Raw genomic sequence first — 23,128 nt, 5'->3', positions numbered from 1 at the left:
CTGTACCCTAGAGTTCAGAGTGGGGAAGGAACCTTGACAGGTGTGTAAGAGTCTCTAATTGGAAGGAGGAAGCTGGGGATCTGGAGAGACCACCAACTGGGGAGAATGATGTGTAGAACTTCACAGGGAGTGCTGGGCTGGGGAGGAGGGCAGTTAGAAATTCAGTGGTTGAGGTGCTGTACTACTGTTTTGGAAATGGGATGCAGTGGAAATGAGGCTCTGTGCTATGAAGGAAGCATAGCACCGTGGCCCATGCTTTGTAGCATCTCAGTATGTCCTGTGACCCACCAGTCTGCCCCCACTTGGGAATTCTTTCACATGTTTAGTAGAGCCACACATGTATGTTATCCCACAGTTTGTCTGTCTTGTCAATATACATTTTACTTCCTGTTGCTGCGGCTTTAGTGGATGCTCCTTGAGTTGCCCATTTTAACAGGGCTGTCTTGTATCTGAAATCTACACATTTCCAATTTGGTTCTGATGCCTCTGCTCCGGTTTTAAAATTAAGTGATATACTACCATGAAGCATATTACCTTTGCTTCCAATCACCAATGAGAGAGCCATGGATGTGTGTATATTTATGCTCTTTAATCTTTGGTGTAGGCATCTGCTTCAACAGGAGCAAAAGCAATGATTCACTGTTTCTTATTGTGGTCTCACCTACTGAGACATTTAGAGTAAAAAGGTCTTTCTCACATATATTTCATAGAATCTTAAGATTGAAAGGGACCTCGAGAGGTTGTCTAGTCCAGTCCCCTGCACTCCTGGCAGTCCTAAATACTATCGAGACCATCCCTGACAGGTGTTTGTCTAACCTGCTCTTAAAAATCTCCAATGATGGAGATTCCACAACTTCCCTGGGCAATTTAGTCCAATGCTTAACCACTGTGACGGTTAGGAAGTTTTTCTTAATGTCTAAGCTAAACTGCCCTCACTGCAATTTAAGCCCATTGCTTCTTGTCCTATCCTCAGAGGTAAAAGAGAATAATTTTTCTCCTTTCTCTTTGTAACAACCTTCTATGTACTTGAAAACTGTTATCACGTCCCCCCTCACTCTTCTCTTCTCCAGACTAAACAAACCCAATTTTTTCAATCTTCCCTCATAGGTCATGTTTTTTAGACCTTTAATCAGTTTTGTTGTTGTTCTCTGGACTTTTCTCCAATTTGTCCACATCTTTCCTGAAATGTGGCACCCAGAACTGGACACACTACTCCAGTTGAGGCCTAATCAGCTCAGAATAGAGCGAAAGAATTACTTCTTGTGTCTTGCTTACAACACACCTGATAATACATCCCAGAATGATGTTTGCCTTTTTTGGCTACACTGTTGACTCATATTTAGCTTATGATCCACTATGACCCCCAGATTCATTTCTCTAGTACTCCTTCCTAGGCAATAATTTCCCATTTCGTATGTGTGCAATTGATTGTTCCTTTCTAAATGGAGTATTTTGCATTTGTTCTTATTGAATTTCATCCTTATTTTTTTCCCTGGACCATTTATCCAGTTTGTCCAGATCATTTTGAATTTTAATCCTATCCTCCAAAGTACTTGCAACCCCTCCCAACTTGGTATCATCCACAAACTTTGTAAGTGTACTCTCTATGCCATTATCTAAATCACTGACAAAGTTATTAAACCGAACCAGAACTGATACCTGCAGGATATGCCCTTCCAGCTTGACTGTGAGCCACTGATAACTACTCTCTGGGAATGGTTTTCCAACCAGTTTTGTACCCATCTAGGTTGTATTTCCCTAGTTTGTTTATGAGAAGGTCATGCGAGACCGTTTCAAAAGCCTTTCTGAAGTCAAAATATTCCATGTCTACCGCTTTCTCCCCGCCATCCATAAGGCTTGTTACCATGTCAAGAAAGCTATTAGGTTTGTTTGACATCATTTCTTCTTGACAAATCCATGGTAACTGTTACTTTTCACCTTATTACCTTCTAGGTGTTTGCAATTAATTGCTTAATTATTTGTTCCATTATCTTTCCGGGTACAGATGTTAAGCTGACTGGTCTGAAATTCCCCAAGTTGTCCTTATTCTCCTTTTTATAGATTGGCACTATATTTGTCCTTTTCCAGTCCTCTGGAATCTCTCCCATCATCTGTGATGCTAATTGCTAATGGCTCAGATACTTCCTCAGTCAGCTCCTTGAGTATTCTATGATGTACTTCATCAGGCCCTGGTGACTTTAATACATCTAACTTGTCTAAGTAATTTTCAACTTGTTTTTTCCCTATTTTAGCCTCTGACTTTATCAAATTTTCACTGGTATCCACTATATTAGACGTCCAATCACTACTAAACTTTTTGGTGAAAACTGAAACAAAAACATCATTTAACACTTCTGCCATTTCCACATTTTCTGTTACTGTTTCTCCGCCCTTATTGAGTAACGGGCCTACCCTGTCATAGAATCATAGAATCATAGAATATAAGGGTTGGAAGGGACCCCAGAAGGTCATCTAGTCCAACCCCCTGCTCAAAGCAGGACCAATTCCCAGTTAAATCATCCCAGCCAGGGCTTTGTCAAGCCTGACCTTAAAAACCTCCAAGGAAGGAGATTCTACCACCTCCCTAGGTAACGCATTCCAGTGTTTCACCACCCTCATAGTGAAAAAGTTTTTCCTAATATCCAATCTAAACCTCCCCCACTGCAGCTTGAGACCATTACTCCTCGTTCTGTCATCTGATACCATTGAGAACAGTCTAGAGCCATCCTCTTTGGAACCCCCTTTCAGGTAGTTGAAAACAGCTATCAAATCCCCCCTCATTCTTCTCTTCTGCAGGCTAAACAATCCCAGCTCCCTCAGCCTCTCCTCATAACTCATGTGTTCCAGACCCCTAATCATTTTTGTTGCCCTTCGCTGGACTCTCTCCAATTTATCCACATCCTTCTTGAAGTGTGGGGCCCAAAACTGGACACAGTACTCCAGATGAGGCCTCACCAATGTCGAATAGAGGGGAACGATCACGTCCCTCGATCTGCTCGCTATGCCCCTACTTATACATCCCAAAATGCCATTGGCCTTCTTGGCAACAAGGGCACACTGCTGACTCATATCCAGCTTCTCGTCCACTGTCACCCCTAGGTCCTTTTCCGCAGAACTGCTGCCTAGCCATTCGGTCCCTAGTCTGTAGCTGTGCATTGGGTTCTTCCGTCCTAAGTGCAGGACCCTGCACTTATCCTTATTGAACCTCATCAGATTTCTTTTGGCCCAATCCTCCAATTTGTCTAGGTCCTTCTGTATCCTATCCCTCCCCTCCAGCGTATCTACCACTCCTCCCAGTTTAGTATCATCCGCAAATTTGCTGAGAGTGCAATCCACACCATCCTCCAGATCATTTATGAAGATATTGAACAAAACCGGCCCCAGGACCGACCCTTGGGGCACTCCACTTGATACCGGCTGCCAACTAGACATGGAGCCATTGATCACTACCCGTTGAGCCCGACAATCTAGCCAGCTTTCTACCCACCTTGTAGTGCATTCATCCAGCCCATACTTCCTTAACTTGCTGACAAGAATACTGTGGGAGACCGTGTCAAAAGCTTTGCTAAAGTCAAGAAACAATACATCCACTGCTTTCCCTTCATCCACAGAACCAGTAATCTCATCATAGAAGGCGATTAGATTAGTCAGGCATGACCTTCCCTTGGTGAATCCATGCTGGCTGTTCCTGATCACTTTCCTCTCATGCAAGTGCTTCAGGATTGATTCTTTGAGGACCTGTCCTTGGTCTTACTCTTGCTTCTAATGTATTTGAAGAATGTTTGTTTGTTACCCTTTTGTCTCTAGCTAGTTTAATCTCGTTTTTTACCTTGACATTTCTAATTTTGTCTTAATTGTGTTTATTAACTAGCATTTCAAGTTCTTCCTGCTTACTCCCCATACTTCTTGCACTTCTGCTATTTAAAACAGCATGGTCTAAACAAAATAAAAACTTGAATGCATTACACCCACTACTGATAGTGACTTTTAATTACAGATTCAAACCGTGTTTGTATGGGTGTGTTTTAGAAGGTTTTATCTGGTTCTCACAGCACAAACAAAATATATAACATTGTATTAAAATGGGGTTTGATCAAGAATTTTCATGAAAGGGGCAATTTCTGAACATGGGCTGTTGGCTGATAATTCTAATAGCAAAACTGTTCACTTTGAATGTCAAACTAGATAAAATGAGTTTTACGTTTTCAAATCTACATCTTACGAAACTGTTGTTCTACAGTGGGTCAATTAACATGGGGAGTACTTGGGGGAATATCATGAATATCACAGTCCACTGTAGTGTTAATTGACTTCTAAAGGTGTTTGTAATGGTTTTAATGGTGACATAGAAAAATTAATCATAGTTGTATTTATAAAGCAACTGCCAACTAGGGAAATTGCCAAAGCTGTTAAAATAGACTTCACAACATGAAACAAATCATCATAAAGTACAGGGGAATTGTTAGACTACAAACATTTTTATACGTGGAAGATTTTGAAATGTTTTTAAATGCTGGAGAAAGATGGAATAGGTTGGGTAGTCATGGGACATGAACATCACATTGTAGAGGTCTCTGTAAAGGCTCCATCATTCACCAATTTACAGCAGAATGTCGGAAACCTTAAAGGTTGCATCGTTTCACACCATTAAAGCAAAGTTCAGTGAATAGGTCTGCAATATAGCCAGATTATTTTCTATTATGAGCTTTAAAAATCAGCTGGGGCCAACTTAAAGTCAATTTACCATTTTATAGGCAGCCAGGAGCAAAGAATGCAGGATGAGTATAATATGAGGTGAGCGGGTGTACTGCTGAATTCTGCACTAGCTACCAGTGATGAAGAAACAATGCCGGAAGCCCTGCAAAGAGGAAATTATAGTAATCAAGCTTCATTGTTGACAAGGGCATGTATTGCGGATGTGAGGTAGTCATGGGATAAATAGCAGAGAAACCTGCACATCTGAAAACCTTTCATATTCAAAACAAGGCATACCATAGAAAGGATGTGGCTGAAAATAATACCAAGGGGGTGAGATCCTGGTCTCATTGAAGTTTTGCCATTGAGTTCAGTTGGGCCAGGATTTCATCTAAGACTCTTAATGTGGCTATTTATTATAAATATACATTGACGTGCCAGTATAATAAACTGTTAAAAATCAGATTACTGTGTGAGAGATGGAATAGAGGGATTAAAAAAAACTCAGAATGATGAGGGGTTTGTGTATGGTGGTTTAGCAGGATAATAGAGGGTTTGCTGATAAGATTTATGGTAATTTCAAAGTCTTTACTGTACAGGCTGCAATATCCATATAATGTTATCAAAACAAACTAAGGACCACATCCTATGTATTGTGCTTCCGCTTCCCATGGGAGTTTTGGGTGGGCAGTGAGTGCAGGACCAGATGCCAGTAAGATTCTCTCTATTACAGTTATTAATTTGAAAATGTGATATGTGGTTTGAACTAGTAATTCTCTCATACTTGCTTTTCCTTGCACTTTTGCTCTTTTTCCTTTCCTCCCTCTTAAGTACGGCCAATTGCATTGCTACATGCTGCTGAGGCTTGTAAGTTTTTGCTTTGTAAGTCCATGAATGGCTATTGAGCAGGACGGTGTCCCTAGCCTCGGGCGACCGTCGATGAAACACCTGATTGCCTGTTCTCTTCATTCCCTCTGAAGCACCTGGCATGGGCCACTGTTGGAAGGCACAATATGGGGTAGCTGGACCTTTGGTCTGACTCACTGTGGCTGTTCTTACATTATCTATGTACAACAGTCAAAAGTGCATTTGTGCTGTCCAAGTAAAAGTGGCTGACTGTGAAAGTGAAAAGGTGATTTACATCAGTGTTGTCGTGTCGGGCAGTAATAAAACACTGGAAGACTGTTGGACACACATTATATTATACAATTATATAACTATAAACAATATAATTGGAGGCAGTTGAGCGTGTGTGCAGCAGGCTGTTATTTACCAGTCATCTCTTTCAAGGCTCATTAAACACAGATTTATACACAAAATAAAAGCTTAGCTCTTCAGTGGCTAAATATGTGGTGGCATTTATTCACAAAAACATAATATGTAGGCCTAAAGCTGTCATAATCTATAATGGATGTAGTCGATGGTTGTTAGTGAAGTTGTTCAATGGCACTCTGAGAGAGCAATGCTGAGGTGTTTGCCTTAACGAAAGACCTCATTTCTATGGTTTTATTTTCATGTCCACACTAAAGCACAAATTCCCTGATCATGGATTTTGAGATCTGAAAGGCAGGAATACCCTAAAAATCATGGAAGTGTTTTAAAATGCAAGGCAGACTTCTTTCAAAGACTTTCACCAAAAAGTGTTGCATAATCATAACCTTTTTGAAATACTGTAATTCTTCAATGCCATACAAATTTAGTGGGGGAGAAAAATCTTGTGTTTTAGCATACTTTTGTTTTCACTTTTACCTGGTATTCCAGCCAACATGTTCAGTTTGGTAAACACCTTATATAAATACAACCCATTTTTTTAACTTAAAAAATATATCCACAGAATGTTTTGTCGTCTTTTCTTGTGGCTTTTTGGATTTAGAGAGAAGAAATGCAAAATGAAGCATATCATTATAATGCATATTGGTTGAGGCTCTTTGTGGAATTCTGGTCAAACTTTTTAAAAAGTTTGAGTGCCAAAAGTTTGGCATCTAAATTTATATTTAGACACTTATTTAAGTGGCTTGACTTTTAATGTGCTGAGCATTCACAGCTCCCACTGACTTATTTTTTATATATATACATGACTATGAAACCCCAATATAAGTCACCAAGAAAATTATCCAAATAGTGCCTGTAAATCTCATCTCAAACTGTGACTGTCAGAATTTAAAAATATAGCTCAGCAATACAGAATAGCTGACCCGTATGTACTAGATCTGCTTTTGTGTAATTTCTCAATCCACATTTGAGTTTTAAATGTTCCGCTTTTGAAAGCTTTTCCAAATACGCCATTAGTTCCAGCCCCATTTCTCATTCTTTGCCATATTTTCAACTAGCATTTCTCCCTGGTTTGACTTGTGGCAACTCCGAATGATGGACATGATGCAGCAGCTAGATTTAACATTCTTTAACTGGAGATCTTACATAATGCTATTGCAGTGTCTTCTCTATCCTTCTGAAATGCCCACTTCTGGATTACCACATGGCATCACTGCTGACCTCAACACTGGAGTGCCAATCTGACAACAAAACAGTGTTTTTATTCAGAAGTACAACCAGGCCTTGCTACTTCACACCCTGCTACTCCACAAATCTGACTTCAGAATATTTAGTTGAGTTGTGATAGTTAAAACTAATTACAAGTCACATCGCAAGTAAAGTACACTTGACTAAGTGTACCTTAAGCATCATAAGAGTTTGTTCATTTTAGAAACAGTGTTTTAGTTTGGGATGTTTGAGATCCAGATTCAAATTTTCCACGTTGAGCTTTTTAAAACCTAAACATAAATCTATTTGCTGTTTTCCCCAAAATGTGTTTAATTTGCAATGGTTCTCTCGGTCATTTATGGGAATTAGTGAAGTCCAGCTATAATACTTACCTTCTGGAACATTGCCATCTTTTCACTGTTTGGAGGGAAAACCACGTTGGACAAGAATTATATTAGCAAGATGAGAAATTCAGGTTAACAAAAATACCATTTGATTCAATTTTTTAGTGAGACTGCTTTTGCTTTAGATTTAAAAAAATATAGAATATTTTCCTTACTATTATAAGGACCGAGTCTTCAGCATGTTGCACCTACTTCTTTACAAAGTGAGTGTAAAAGTCTACCAAATCAGCAAGGTGATGTTTTTGCACTCCTGTTATAGTCACTTTGCACGAGGGTAACAGGCTACACATGAAAAAAGACAGTGGAGAATCAAACCCCCAAATTACTAGATTTCAGGCTCATGTCAGTAGTGGCTAAATATCGTTGCTGACTAGTAGCTTTTTGCCTTGTAGTCTGTAAATACAGCTTTGAGGACAAATGTCCACGTTACAGAACTCCAGTGGCCATGGTACAGACAATGCTAATGAGTTGTCAAAGATAAAATGGATCATAAGGAATGAAATTTCTTTTGATTCTGAATATGAATGAGGCACCTTAGCTGGGAGCAGTGTGGGGGAGCTTACATTGTTGCTACCCATTCTGTGTCTACCTCCTGGTGGATAAATGAGCACTAGCTTCTGCTCTATCTAATGCTTTTGTCATTTCATGGTTAGGAATCAGAGCAAGTGTAACTTCTCATCCACTTGACTGCAGGCGTTAAGTAAATCACTTTGTATGATGTGCAACAAAATAATCTTACCATGAGCTCATCTTCTCTGGTTTTAAGATTCTTTACAGCAGTCACTGTTTAAAAATCAGCATTTACTCACCATTATCGTACACTGCAGTAACTTGTGCACCTCCAAGCCTGATCACATTTTCTGTGGGATGTGACTAAAGAGTAAGAATTATCCTAGAATTCCTCTTTTCTTACACAGTCACTCACTCTTCCTGATACCTTGCAGCATGGTTTCATTTGAATCTTAATGCTAAGGTTTGCTTAGTTCTAGTAGGTGTTTAAATGTTGGAGCCTACTTAATGTTGATAACATTTTTCCTAGTACTGAAGTAAGGGGAATGTTGATTCAAACCTTGCAGTGGTCTAAAAAGAAAAACAATTAGACACACACAGTGAGTGAGGTTATATCTTTTATTGGACTAGCGTCTGTTGGTGAGAGAGACAGGCTTTCGAGCTTACAGAGTTCTGACGCGAAGAAGCTATGTAAGCTTGTGTCTCTCACCAATGGAAGCTGATCCAGTCTCACCCACCTTGTGTCTCAAATATCCTGGGACCAACACAACTGCAACACCACCACATACAATAAAGATGACACTACAAAGTGGAAGAGGTATTAGAAACAATATTCCTAAAGAGACTATGGAATCAAAAGAAAAATTTTCTCTTTGGGTCTTGGTGAGCATCTGTTAAAGAAGAAATAGAAATATCAGAGACACAATAGTGTGAATAAAACTATTACTCACCTTTTTATAATGATTTTTAAGATCCTCCGATGAAAACAGTTATGAAAGTCCCAAATATGATGTTTATTACAGTAGAGCCTAGTTCTGCATTTTTGTCACCTTCTGTCCCCCAACTGAAGTTAATGAGAATTTTGAATGTGGAAGGAGAACAAAATAGGGCCCTTTGAATTCTGCAAAGAAAAACTGAGAATCAACCAGATGGCTTAAATTTTCACCCCAAATAATTGATCAGTGATGTATAGTTCACAGACAAGAAAACATCATTTTTGGATTGTTCTCTTAAAAGCAATGGATACGTTTGAAGTTGCTCAGCAGAGCTTTGTTCAGTTGACTAGAAGCTCATCTATCTCAATAACCGAAAGATTCCCTGGGAAAGTTCCTTCTTATAGCAGACTACTGAGGTAGAGCTGCAGAAAAGTAAACAGCAAGTACGAGACTCTGTTCATTATTGTGGTGACAGACATGTAGACCTGTTCTTAGATAATGTCAGAAATTTGAATTTTTAACTGGCCCAATTGGAACTCCTACACCCACACAACAATGTCTGCTGAAAAATCCATATTTATCCCTTTTAATGCCACACAAGCAGTCTCTGACCACATTGCCCTGGAGCTGATTCACTGACACATTACAGACCGGAGCTTCTTTAATAATAGTGTTAATCTTTATGCCTTTGTTCCCCCGACGCTTTGTTTAAAAAACCGCTTTTTTCATAGTGCATGTGTTGACACAATTTAACATTTTTATATATGAGCACTGAAATGATGGACAGTGAGAAGATAGTAAGAGAATTGTGTACTCTGCTTTAATTCTGTAATCTCTGTAGGTAGAGGCTCTGCTCTGGACTCCATTCAGGTTTTGCAATTGATTGCAGTGGGAGCAGTATTAGGCCTTCAAGTGGGGAGATTACACCTGTACCAGTAAGAGGCTGCTACTCCTCTGTGAGGGAAGGAGAAGACGGGTTAATGTGGGATAAGTCGAAAAAGAATAACTTGCTACGTACGTCAAGCCACATTTAGAGCCCTTATAAATTTTTGTAATTCTCCTACCTTTTCTTAGTTTATCCTGAATGTGATCTCTAATCTCACTGAAGTAGAATTGGTTAAACAGTTCAGGGCAACTGATGTGGATCCAAAGTAGTTACAGAGACAGTGAGTACAGTACATGTGATCTCTCTCTGTAGGTGTATCATTGGATTATATATATTGTATGTTCCTAAATCCACAGGGTAAATATTTACATTTCATTACTGTAATGCCAACGGAAGGTTGAAATATAATTTAAGCCCACTGTCAGCTATGCTGGAAGAACGCCAGGAGGTAATGTCAAAGTTCCCAGGAGTCAATGGCACGTGGTTAAGACTGGTCTGCTTCATAGCCAATGGTACACAAGGGAGTGATGTGGCCAGCATCACATCTGACTGTCTGAGTGCCCTAATCTGATGGATCAGGTACCTATTTGGAGCTAAGTGAACTGGAGGTGGCCTTTCAGAGGGAGCAAATACTTGAACCCGTGACCTTCAGAACTGTAGATAAGGGCCTTAACCACTCAGCCACCATGTGGGATTTTAATGAGGCTGCAACTTTAATCTCTTAAATATCTAGGAGTACCTGGCAAATAAATTGGGCAGTGCAGGTCATCACCATTTCCATAATCCCTTCAATATACTCGGGGGGGCTGCCATCAGCCCTCCCCATTTCCAATCTGGTCCTAGCCACCATGCTGCTGGGACCCCACCACATCCCTCATATGAGGGTGCTAGAAAGGAGGGGCGATTGACATTCCATTGTAAATGTAGGAGCACTGAACTCATCAATTGTATCCAATCACCATATCCAGTCCATAATGAATACCTGCACTGGACATCTACTGCAAGGAGGCACCAGAAATTAACTTGGCTACCTCCCCTGATCCTAGACAGGTTTCCAGATATTTACTGATGCCTTCTTTAATATCGGCCAAAAATGTATCTGTTCCCTAGTTGGATCGGTATATCCCATCCTTGATGAATATCTGGTAAAATATGCCTGTCTGAGAAATTACTAGCCCTCGGGTAAGAATTTGGCCACTTCCATGTTCACATACTGTACCTCGTAGCCTTGTCAACTCATGGAGGCTTCGCAGCTCCCTGCCACACTGTGCACTGAAAAGTGTCAGACCAAATACTGCTCACTCCCAGCTTTACATTTGTGCTGCTCCAGTGATTTCAGCAAAACTGCATTGACGTAAAACTGGTTACACCCCCTTACCAACTCCCAATTAAAATGAGTCAATATAAGAAAGTAAAAGTACTTATCTGAGTAGTTTTCTGGGAGGTGGGTTGGCAAAGGTAGAATTAGTGTAAAATAAAAATCATTCCTGGCCACCTCACTATCTCTCCCTCTTGATTTCCCTTTCCTCTTCCCTCTCTCTCCTTCCCTTCTACCTCTCATCTGCTCTCCCACTTGCTTTCTTACACCTTCCTGTTTTGTTCATTTGGGAGAAGTTATTACAGACCTTTTAAAAATGAGCAAGGCAAGGGCAGAAAGAGGGGAGAAGCCACAGCTCAGCATTATTGCACGTTATTATTCATGTTACAATCCACCCTGCTTTTTTGGTGGACAGCCTTGAAATCTGCCATATTAGTTTTGGCCATGGAATTGCAGTCAGCTGCATGGCTCGAGTCATTAGTGTATGCGGGTGTATGGGCAGCCAGATATGATACAGGACCATTTACAACATTTTTACCTTAAACTCTTGGAGGGAGGTTTTCAAAGAGTACCTAGTGCACCAAGAATTTAGGCGCGTACATCCCATTGAAAGTCAATGGGCTTTGGGTGCTTTTGACAGTCTCCCCGTCAATATACCTCTGAAGATCCAATCCTGTGATCTTAATTCTGGCAAAAAAACCCCATTGATCTCAGTGGCAATTCTCTAAGTAAAGATACAAGATGGGCCACTGGTTGGTGATGCTCTATTTGTGTGTGTTTTAATATATAAAGAACGTTAATGCATATATCTATGGTAGACATCAGCAAAAGGTTTCAGGACGCTAAGTTCCCAGTGTAAGGCTTTTCCTCGGTAAAGCTTGGTATTTGTTAATCTGGTCTAAAGTTTTATGAAGTATATATAGGTCAACATCTTGTTATAAGAGAACTTATTACTTCGTCTTCTACAGGTCAGATTTTCTTCAGACTGAGAAGGAGTTGTAGCGCATGAGGATCTGATACAGTAGGTAAGTTGATTTCAATTCTCTCTCCTCTAACTTTTATTACTTTGCTGACTGGTACTGACTAAACTGCAAATTTTACTCTCAATTACCATAGTGCAAATCCAGAGTAAAGCCATTGATTTTACATGGGTGTAATTGAAAATGGAATTTTAGCCACAGTGTTTTTCAAAATGAAATTTCAGAAACATTTATTGTTGTTGTTTATTATTATTTTATTTTATTATTAAACTTGCTTTTAGTCATTGATCATAGACACTAAGAGATCAACACAAGAAAAATGAATTCAGTCCAATCTGTTGTTGAAATAAATTAAAGTAAACATATTTTTTATGTGAAAGGATAAACCTACATCTTATCTCATGGCTGCTCAGAGGATCCACTGTAATTGATGTACTGTAACCATGCTCACAGAGTAATAACTATCCCTTTGGATACAGTAATGTCACCGATGAGGTTAAATTACTTAACAGCACAGTTTGTCCTTTCCTACTTACCCTGTCAGCTTATGAATCAGACAAGCTGTGCTAAAAACAATGTATCCAAGCATGTAGCCAGAAGATAAATGAGAGATTGATGTAAGGGTGGAATTTTATATTGTGCCGATCATTGAGTTCTACAATCCAGGGCAGCTGTTTAGTGCTTTAGAGTTATAGATGTATTTTGCCTCTTGGTCATGGAACAATGCCATGGTCAAGCTGAAATCTTCCTTAACCTGCAATATGTGTCACTCTGGAATCCAAGCAGCAACAGTGGAGAATAATTTGAAAGGATTAAATTTAATCATGACATGTGGCTCTAGAAATGGTTTGTGGTGGTATCAACCACTGTGAAAATCATTAGTGTGTGGGTTGTGGTGATGAGAAGCACTCTGGTTCTCTGGCTTCCTGTGGGATTGCCTGTTATGTCACTCAAACAGATGAATTGTGGGAGAATTTATTTCCTTTGACAGAGTCTGGCAAATAAAGCTGAATTGAACTCATAGTGGAAGTTTCTTAGAACACAGTACAAAGATGGAAAAGGTAAATAGCTTTTAGTTTGGCATCTCTGTAAATCCAGCTTAAAGTCTGTCAGTAAATTTTATTTAGTGGCATCAATGCTTGAGACCTTCAATTTGCAGAGCTATCAATTGTTTTAATCTTCATGAGTACAGAATATACATCCCTGACACAAATCACAGGGTTGTCCATTTACAATATGTGGAGTTGTATATATTAAATTGTCAGAGCAGTGATTAGAGTGAAGGTAGGGGAAAATATGATTTGCCTTCTGTCCAGGACTAAACTTGAGGACAAATCTATGAAATTGCATTCACAGTACTTCAAAAAAAAATTCTTGTGCATTTGCATGGACTTAATCCCTTCCATCACATACAGAAAACATTTTAGTTCCTTTGTTACTGCACAATAATTTCGTCTGTTTCTCCTTGCATTTTCCATGCGTGTTGATCTAGGCACCACATGTGATTTGAACTACATTTTTTCTAAAAAGTCAGTATATTTCTGTTACATTCGAAGAACAATCTATCTACTAATTACTTGGTGGTTAAAATGATAACTGTAAATCTCTATCGATATTAAACAAAATAGGCCAGATTTTGCCCTGATGTACACCCCATACAGCCACAGTGAGGTCAGTTCAACCTACTGGTATTCAATTGTTTGGATTGTAAGTTGCTGGAGTACATTTGTAGCATAGTTGATAAGGTGCCTGTTTTTGATTTCAAAGACACTGAATTCAAAGCCTCCTGGGATTTTCGTAGTAAGCCTTTGTGTTAATTCTGTCCATCAATATGTTTCCCCCTTAACTTGTTTGTTTTTTTTGTACGTGTGAAATATCTTGAATTAAATTATATACAATTACAAACTGCAGCCTGACCTTGCAGTCCTTCAATAGGAGATGTGCACATATATATGTATAAATGTGCTGTGGGACTGAGCCCAGTACATTAAAGGGAGATGTGTTCTACAGACATGCTGTATCAGAAGAGTGATCTTCAAGATATCAGATTGAATTGATAACTGACACATCTCTCCATTTCTACATTGTTTCTAATAATGTGGAATTAGTCACAGTCCTAACTCCAGAAAATGCCCTCTGCAGGGTCTTAGGAAGTCAGGGAGAGGGAAAGTGGTGGCCTACAGAAGAGGGGCCTGATCCCCTATGCACAAGAGATGAGATCTGTTAGCTGAGAGGACCTTCCATGTGTGTATCTTCAGAGCAGGATTTGGCCCATCATTGATATTTATCTCTAATATAAAGAATATGTTGGTAATTTTATGGACAGATACTTGCTTTGAAGATCTTAGAATCTAGGAGCCCGATCCTGCTCACACTAATATCGGGGACCAAAGTCCCATTGACTTTAATTGGAAGACACTCGGTCCTAGATAGGCCATGCTCAAATGCCAGGGCAGGAGGGGAACTGGAAGGAACAGCAAGAAATGTGGATGTAACAGTGATGTGTGTGTTAGTTCCATGATCATTGTTTGGATTTTATATTTTGAATATTTCATTTATTTTTAAAAATAGGGGAATGGCTGGCAATATCAGTGGTTTAGTGTCAATGGGGAGAGGGCTCTAGGGTCTTTAAGCCTTTTGGAAATATAATGAGGAGGCTGGCAGACTTGGTCAGAGAAGGGATTTCCAGAAAGCATTTCTCATATGAAAAAAAGTATAGAGCTGAGAGGAAGAGGAATAACCAATTTGGATTGAAGAAACCAGTTATGCCTGGGGTTAAAATAAGGGAAAGTCAGGGAAATGCAGCTAAAAGCAGAGGGCAATTCTCCTTCCCCTCAGCACAGCTTATACCACCACCGCCTCCTTGTCTGGTGTGATGATTAGCTCCCCCTCATTTCATTCTACTTTAACCACTGGCCAGATGGCCTGCATGGAACGAAGGGAACAAGAAGAGCAGAAGGAGCTGAGTTTAGAGAAGTGGACAGGAGCCAGGTTTATTCAGGCCCTTGAAGGGGATAGGAAAAGGAACATGAATTTGATGCAAATGTGGTGGAGAGAATTGTCAAACCTTGCCAAAGTGCTGGAAAACAAAGCAGTTTACTGATGTGTTTTTATAGTGAAGAACCAGCATCCAGATGTTAAGAGCATTCGAGATACTGAACAAGTTAAACTGTGTTATTGACACTGAGACACGGGTAGTTTCCAGTGATGTTCAAATTCTGATCCACTGTGGAGCATGGTAACCCAAATACCACAAAAGTCAATGGCACTTTGCTTTAAATATATATAATGTAGTAGAAGATCCTTCTTAGTCCGGGGGTTGCTTATTTTAGAAATTAACACTGAAGAGAAGCTCCCCAAGGTATATTCTCTGGGCCTTGTTTTCATTTACGTATAATCTTTCAAATGCTAGTGGGTTTTTTCTTTGTTTAGCAATGATTTATCCAGAATAACTGTGAACACTTGAATGTATGTAGAAGTAGGGAGGTTTTAGCCTACATTTTGCTTCTTTGGTTTTATTCCTCCTTATATCGCTTTGATGTTGCTTATATAGTGGTGTCAAGGTTCCTCCCCCACTCTGAACTCTAGGGTACAGATGTGGGGACCTGCATGAAAAAACCCCCTAAGCTTATCTTTACCAGCTTAGGTCAAAACTTCCCCAAGGTACAAAATATTACACCCGTTATCCTTGGAATGGCCGCTACCACCACCAAACTAATACTGGTTACTGGGGAAGAGCTGTTTGGACGCGTCTTTCCCCCCAAAATACTTCCCAAAACCTTGCACCCCACTTCCTGGACAAGGTTTGGTAAAAAGCCTCACCAATTTGCCTAGGTGACTACAGACCCAGACCCTTGGATCTTAAGGGCAATGAACAATCCTCCCAACACTTGCACCCCCCCTTTCCTGGGAAATGTTGGATAAAAAGCCTCACCAATTTGCATAGGTGACCACAGACCCAAACCCTTGGATCTGAGAACAATGAAAAAGCATTCAGTTTTTTACAAGAAGACTTTTAATAAAAAATAGAAGTAAACAGAAATAAAGAAATCCCCCCTGTAAAATCAGGATGGTAGATATCTTACAGGGTAATTAGATTCAAAAACATAGAGAACCCCTCTAGGCAAAACCTTAAGTTACAAAAAAGATGCACAGACAGAAATAGTTATTCTATTCAGCACAATGCTTTTCTCAGCCATTTAAAGAAATCATAATCTAACACATACCTAGCTAGATTACTTACTAAAAGTTCTAAGACTCCATTCCTGTTCTGTCCCTGGCAAGAAGCAGCATACAGACTCTTTGTTCCTCTCCCTCCTCCCAGCTTTTGAAAGTATCTTGTCTCCTCATTGGTCATTTTGGTCAGGTGCCAGCGAGGTTACCTTTAGCTTCTCAACCCTTTACAGGTGAGAGGAGCTTTCCCCTGGCCAGGAGGGATTTCAAAGGGGTTTACCCTTCCCTTTATATTTATGACAAGTGGCTATCCCAATTACGAATCACCAGTGTCACTGTTGCAGTTCCGATCCTGTGCCATGAGTATTGTTCCTCACAGAGCTGAACTGGTGAATTAAAGAAAACCAAAACAAACCATAGTGAGGACAAAGCCTCTGAAAACGAAGCCATTTGTGTTCAGTTATTGATGTTTTGTTCCTGTTGCTGGGACGCTGTAAGATGGGACGACTGAGTAAAATGTCAGTAAAATTAACAACCTGGCATATGTGCAGTAAATACTGAAGATTGGATGTTCTGTTTTATTTTGTTTTTCTCGTTAATGATGCACGGCTTAATGTATCATTATTTTTGTTCCTGGTTTTATAGCAGCCACGCTTTTTTTAATGTTAATGGTTCCTATTGTCTCTAAAATACTCTAACCTGTTAGTTAAATTGAGCATTCTCCCCAGGTCATCACTTCACAATGTTATGTTTGTTTATGTAACCCTTCTGCCAGGGGGCGTCGGCAGCAACAAGGTTCAGATTCAATATCTAGGGGATCCTCTTAACAGCACAACACAGAACTGGCTTGAGTCCCACCCAGTAATCTGGGAAAATTTAACCACCACCCCTGGGTGCCTCTCAGAGGCAGTACTTCTCCTCTCACAAGCACTGAGTTGGTGTATAGCAAAGAAAATCTCTAATGAAGAGGAATCCAACGTTATTTTGAGAAAATGCCCCATCCACAATTTGAAAGTAACTATGAGCAAACACCCACCCCTGAGTACGCTGGGCAGTGCCTTTTGCCTCAGTTTCTCACCTTGTAGTGTGAAAGTCTGACGACAAATATTCCTTTAACACATCACTCCCCTCTCCCTCCGCGGCACCCCACTCAGCTGGTTGTCCTGAGTCAGCAAAGACCCAGAGTTCAGAGGTGGAGTCACATGAGTCCACTTCCCACACCTTAAGTGGGGGGAAGGGGGGGCGGGTGTCAAGCACTGCTACTGCTGCCTCTGCTCACTGCCACCTCTGCCACGATCCTCTCTGCTGCGATCACTGCCATGTCTGCAATGCCACATTCTGAGGTTCCCCCGCTCAGTCCAGCTCTGAGTGTTTTCTCTGGGTAGCCAGGAATGCCTGAGCTACTGCCTCTTGGTTGTCTTTCACTGCAACACTGTCCCTATTCCAGGGCTAGGGCTTAGCCCCTTGTCCGGGTTCCTTCCCCACTCTGAACTCCAGGATACAGATGTAGGGACCCGCATGAAAGACCCCCTAAGCTTATTCTTACCAGCTTAGGTTAAAAACTTCCCCAAGGTACAAACTTTGCCTTGTCCTTGAACCATATGCTGCTGCCACCACCACCAAGCGTGTTAACAAAGAACAGGGAAAGAGCCCACTTGAAGACGTCTTCCCCCAAAATATCCCCCCAAGCCCTACACCCCCTTTCCTGGGGAAGGCTTGATCCTAATCCTCACCAATTGGTACAGGTGAACACAGACCCAAACCCTTGGCTCTTAAGAACAATGAAAAATCAATCCGGTTCTAAAAAGAAGAATTTTAATTAAAGAAAAGGTAAAAGAATCACCTCTGTAAAATCAGGATGGAAAATACTTTACAGGGTATTCAGATTCAAAACACAGAGGATCCTCCTCTGGGCAAAACAATAAAGTTACAGAAGACAGGAATAAACCTCCCTCTTAAGACAGGGAAAATTCACATAAAACAAAAGATAAATTAATCCACCTTGCCTTGCTTACCTATACTGGTTGCAATATTGGAGACTTGGATTAGGATGTGTTGGAGAAGATGGATTTCTGTCTGGCCTCTCTCAGTCCCAAGAGAGAACAACCACGTAAACGAAGAGCACAAATAAAAGCCTTACTTCCCTCCTTCCCCCCAGATTTGAAAGTATCTTGTTCCCTTATTGGCCCTTTGGGTCAGGTGCCAGCCAGGTTAGCTGAACTTCTTAACCCTTTGGAGGTAACCAGGATGTTGCCTCTGGCCAGCAGGGATTTTATAGCACTGTATACAGAAAGGTGATTACCCTTCCCTTTATATTTGACACCCCTAGACTAGCTCATCAATGACTGCAGCTCTAGTAAATCACTGACCAGAAACAAGGACTCCCAACTGAGTACAACCAGCTCTGGAAAGGGGAGGGTCAAATGGTGTCTAGGACTCTTTAGACAGTCCACACCACCAGGTGGGATCACTGTCCCCACCCCCTCTCATCTTCAGTGGGATTTGGCATCCCAAGCCCTGGTTAGCAAGAGAGGCTCAGTTTAGGGTGACCCCCTTAATCAGGGCATTAAGTACAGTTCTGCTCCTTTTCACTTATACAATAAGGATAACATTAATTACCCCTGCATTTAATACTGAAGTGAACTGTAACCCAACATCAGCCAAAATTGATCACTTTGGCAATGCAGGTCTGTCTGCTGAACACGAAGGCAGAGTAGATGTGTGTAGGCAAATACGGTCTGTTCCTGAAGTCTTTTCCTCCAGGGCATCACTAGATGTCGGGGAGAGCTCATTCAGATCCTGCTTACATCCAGATAAGTGTTCTGTTTATGACCTGGGGGCACAGCATGTGCTGAGGGAAGGGTAGAGTAAGCCTTCCTCAGGGTGAGGTCCATGCGAAATTCTGTCCCCTACCTCCTTTCAGTAGGTGCGGAACATTCCGCCGTGTATGGCTGGTCAGCTCTACAGGCTGGTGGAGCAGTGTGTGGAGCCAGGTACTTGCCCCCTGCTCATCTGTCTTCCCACCTTTGTGGGTGAGTATTGCCCAGAAGATGATGCATAGAGGGAGAAGTCCCTGTGCTGCTGGGAGCATAGGGACTGCAATTATTCTTGTTATTTTGTATCTCTAACCTTTTATTTTTAAGCTCTACCAGTATTACATTTTAGTAAGACTCTCAGTCCAAAACACTGTGGTGAGAGCTTTTTGTCTGTGTGACTGATGTACCCAGTGCACTATGCTATTTCTGTAATGTTGCAGGACATGGTGTATGGAAGGAGACCCATTCTCCCTCTGATATTCTTTCCCAGTTATTCTACATGTACTTATGCAAATGAGCTATAATAATGTCAGAGCTATGCCTAATTAGCAAGAGATCCTCCTTGTTAAATATCTTCTTCCTTTTCCTGTGTATTTTCTCTCGAGATTTCCTTGTAATAAGTCAATTGACTTCACATGAAGTGGCAAAGTGTCTTAGTTTAGAGGAAAGAAATAATGGAAATTCTTGTAAACTACTGTATGTTCCCTAATAAATTCATCATGGGATAACCAAATCCCTCTCCTGAAGAGCTAAGATAACATACTTAGCTTTTTCTGTCACTTTCTCTGGCCATGTTAGTAATTCTGAAGATACTGGTGGGTGACTTAAGAGTAAGTGCTTTGTCACATCAGGACGTTGAAGTGCATTGAAGTGTCCTGCTTGGCTGAATAAAGGCACAAGTCGGGGTAAAAAGGGGGACAAGACCTTAATTGTTCTTAATTTACATTTGATTGTGCACCAGATTCCAGAATGCAGGGAAACCACTGGTTGAAGGGAAAAATTAAAACAAAAAAACCAGCCACCACTCCTCCCACACATGCACCTCACTCTCCAGCCACCTTATATTTTGATTGCCACAGCTATTCTCATTAAAACTCGGGCAGTTTTGACTTGCAAAATTTGTTTGCCAGAGGTATTCAACCACTTTGTTGTTTTCTATATTTTATTTATGACAGAAACTACTTTCTTTACTTTATAGTTGCATAGGGAAAGGTAGGAGAGAGGTCCTGGAGGCCAAATTTACCCCACTAGGTAAGAGATTGAAGTCCAGGACCTCCATGGTAGCATTCTTTGAAATAGTTCCAATTCCCCATGCATTTAGATGGGCAGAACTGCAGGGTCTCATGCATGGATGAGATGATGGTGTAGAGAGAAGGGTTTTAGGTTTATTATGATCTGGGGAGCCTTTTGAGAAAGGAGGAGTCTATATGCAGGAAGGATGGGCTCCACCTAAACCAAAACAGAACCAAACTGCTGGCATGTAAAATTAAAAAGGTCATAGAGAAGTTTTTAAAACTAAAGTCTGGGGGAAAGCTGACAGCTGCGGAGGAGCATGTGCTTTGGCTAGATGCATCCCATAGTGAAGGATCTATTAACAGGGATTCTCTACATCCTAGTAAAGAGGAGAGGATGGAAATTGATAAAGTACAGGTAGGAAATGAAGAGAAATAGTCAAATGAAAAATAGTTCCTTTCAATTACATCACATCAAGAAAGACAACGAAAAAGAGACAAAGTTTGAAAGTGCTTGTGAACAAATGCTAGAAGTCTAAATGCTAAGATGGGTGAACTTGAGTGCCTGGTATTATATGGGGTTATTGATATAATAGGCATCATAGAAACTTGGTGGAATGATGACAATCAGTGGGGCATGGTAATAGCAGGGTACAAAATACATAGGAATGGCAGAGTAGGCCATGCTGCTGGGGAGGTGGAACTATGTGAAAGAAAGCATAGAGTCAAATATAGTGAAAATCTTAAATGAATCAAACTGTACCATAGAATATTTATGGATAGAAATTCCATGCTTGAGTAATAAGAATATAGCAGTAGGAGTATATTACAAACTACCTGACCAGGATGGTGGTGATGACTGTGAAATGCTCAGGGAGATTAGAGAAGCTATAAAAATAGAAAACTCAACAATAATGGGGGATTTCAAATATCCCTATATTGACTGTCACCCCAGGATGGGATGCAAACATAAAGTTTCTAGACACCATAAATGACTGCTTCTTGGAGCAGCTAGTCCTGAAACCCACAATGGGGGAGAGAATTCTTGATTTAGGTGGAGCACAGGAGGTGCCCCAAGAGGCAAATATAACAAACTGCTTGGTAATACTGACCATAATGTAATTACATTTTTAAATCCTGTGGGGGAGGTGGACGGGAGGGAAATACCAAAGAAGCCCACCGCCGTACCATTTAACTTCAGAAAGGGAACTACACAAAAATGGGGAAGCTAGGGGCCACTGGATGATTGAGGTGTTAAAGGAGCACTCAAGGAAGATAAGGTGGTTGTGGAGAAGCTAAATGAATTATTTGCATCGGTCTTCACTACAGAAGATGTTAGGGAGATTCCCTACACCAGAGCCATTGTTTTTAGGTGACAAATTTGAGGAACTGTCCCAGACTGGGGTGTCAGTAAAGGAGGTTTTGGAACAAACTGGTAAATTAAACAACAATAAGTAACCAGGATCAGATGGTATTCACCCAAGTGTTTTGAAGGAACTCAAATTTGAAACTGCAGAACTATTACCTGTGATATGTAACCGATCATTTACATCAGCTTCTGTACCAGATGACTGGAGGATAGCTAATGTGAAGACAATTTTTAAAAAGTCTCCTGCGGCAATCCTGACAATTATAAGCCAGTAAGCCTGATTTTAGTACCAGGCAAATTGGTTTAAAACTATAGTATAGAACAGAATTATCAGAGACCTAGATGAACATGATATGTTGGGGAAGAGTCAACATGACTTTTGTAAAGGGAAATCATATCTCATCAATTGATTAGAATGCTTTGATGGGGTCAAGTACTTGGACTTTCAGAAGGCCTTTGATAAGGTCCCTTACCAAAGCCTTGTAAGCAAAGTAAGCAATCATGGGATAAAAGGGAAGGTCCTGTCCTGGATCACTAACTTGTTAGATGAGAGGAAACAAAGGGTAGGAATAACTGGTCAGTTTTCAGAATGGAGAGAGAGGTAAAGAGTGGTGTCCCCCAGGGACCAGTGCTGTTCAACATATTCATAAATTATCTGGAAAAAGGGATAAAAAGTGAGGTGGCAAAATTTGTAGATGATTCAAAATTACTCAAAATAGGTAAGTCCAAATCTGAATGCGAAGAGTTACAAAGGGATCTTACAAAACTGGGTCACTGGGCAACAGAATGGTTGATAAAATTCAATGTTGATCAATGCAAAGTAATGCATATTGGAAAATATAATCCCAACTGTATCTACAAAATGATGGGGTTTAAATTAGCTGTTACCACTCTAACGTTCTCCTCTGGTGTTATCTGGACCAGTGATCTGTTAGGTCACTCCAGTCCTTGTTTCTGGGAGCCAGCCTTATCCTGCTCTGCTGTGAGAACCCCCACTCCTGGGCTGTTCATGCATAGCCTCTGGCATGTAAACTGCTCCCAGCTACCTGCAACCGAATGACAATAGCCAATATCTCCGTTCCCAGACACAACCCTAGGAATCTCCATCTTGCAGTGTCCAGTTATGCCCACTGGACGCTGCAAACTTATATGAGTTCGTCAATTTAACAAATAAATAGATATGTACCAGGCTTGTTATCCCAAGGGATATGCTGACATGCTTCAAACCAAATGCACTGCTTCAGGTAGAATAAACAAATTTATTAACTACAAAAATAGTTTTTAAGTGATTATAAGTCAAAGCATAACAAGTCAGATTTGGTCAAATGA

The 23,128-nt window shown here is 40.6% G+C and overlaps 1 protein-coding gene across 21 annotated transcripts in view; it reads left to right on the top strand.

The window, feature by feature from the left end:
- The window catches only part of LOC125631898 (poly(rC)-binding protein 3-like), a 724,175-nt gene that overhangs the window by 252,088 nt on the left and 448,959 nt on the right, over positions 1–23,128 (top strand). For 20 of the 21 annotated variants that reach the window (XM_048839341.2, XM_048839342.2, XM_048839343.2 and 17 more), the window contains one exon: positions 12,198–12,254. The exons of the other annotated variant lie outside the window; for it this stretch is intronic. The gene's annotated coding sequence lies outside the window, so the exon portion shown is untranslated. The remainder of the gene's footprint in view (positions 1–12,197; positions 12,255–23,128) is intronic. 21 annotated transcript variants of the gene reach the window in all.

This window comes from Caretta caretta, chromosome 2 (assembly GCF_965140235.1).
Source record: "Caretta caretta isolate rCarCar2 chromosome 2, rCarCar1.hap1, whole genome shotgun sequence".
Taxonomy (NCBI): Eukaryota; Metazoa; Chordata; order Testudines; family Cheloniidae; genus Caretta; species Caretta caretta.
Note: the sequence above shows the minus strand (reverse complement) of the source record. Positions and strands in the feature narration are given on the sequence as shown.